Below are 1090 nucleotides of genomic sequence, written 5' to 3'. Positions count from 1 at the left end.
ACTGCACATGGCAGAGGACTGGGAGCCGCAGGAGACGGCTGAAAGAGCCGCATGCGGCTCCGGAGCCGCGGGTTGCAGACCTGTGACCTAGACATACCCAATTCCAGCAACCGTTCCTTATATGTTTTAGCCTCCAGTCCCCTAATCATCTTTGTTGCTCTTCTCTGCACTCTTTCTAGAGTCTCAACTTTTTTTTTACATTGTGTCACCAAAACTGGATGCAATATACCAAGTGTGGCCTTACCAAGGCATTGTAAAGTGGTATTAATACTTCATGTGATCTTGTTTCTATCCTTCTATTAATGCAGCCTAGCACTGTGTCTGCTTTTTTGGCTGCTACAGCAGACTGCTAGCTCATATTTAAGTGATTGTCCACTAGGACTCCAAGATGCCTCTCACTATTCCTACTATTGAGTGAGGTACCACTTATACTGTACCTGTACATTTGTGTTTTTCTTCCCTAAATGTAGAACCTTACTTTTTTCATCATTAAATTTCATTTTGTTAGGTAGTGCCCAATGTTCAAGTCTTGTCAATGTTCTACTGTTTTTACACAAGTGTTCTTAGAAAATATCTTATTTAAAATATCAAAGAAGTATATGGAAGCAGTGTGACTATCTTCTCAAGATACGTTTTCTTCTACAAAAAATTAACTGAAAGAGTATTATGTACAGATTGCATGGCACAGTTGTTAACATACCTTCAGGTGCAAGTGGACTCCTACAGGAGTTTTCAGTCATACACAGGAGAAAAAATAATCTACCATTGACTAAAATTATTTTCAAGCAGATGTTCAGTTACTACCAAGTTCATTTCCTCACTGCTTTTGGAACCCAAGAACTGATATAACTCCATATTCTTTTTCCAGCTCCAAATATAGGTCACTCCTGTTTAGTGAGGTACAGCCACTCAAGATTTTAAAAAATGAATCGGTAAACTGGAGAATTCTGAATGGTGAAGTGGGATTGGAAAGAGCCAGTGGAGGTTGAGAAGTCCTAGTCAGCATGGGGATGGAAAGTTGATGGGGTGGGAGATATTACAGAAGTGATGAGAAGATAAGCCTTTAGAGAGAAATAATGGATAATTTGTT

This window comes from Vipera ursinii, assembly GCF_947247035.1.
Source record: "Vipera ursinii genome assembly, chromosome: 2".
Classification (NCBI taxonomy): domain Eukaryota; kingdom Metazoa; phylum Chordata; class Lepidosauria; order Squamata; family Viperidae; genus Vipera; species Vipera ursinii.
Note: the sequence above shows the minus strand (reverse complement) of the source record.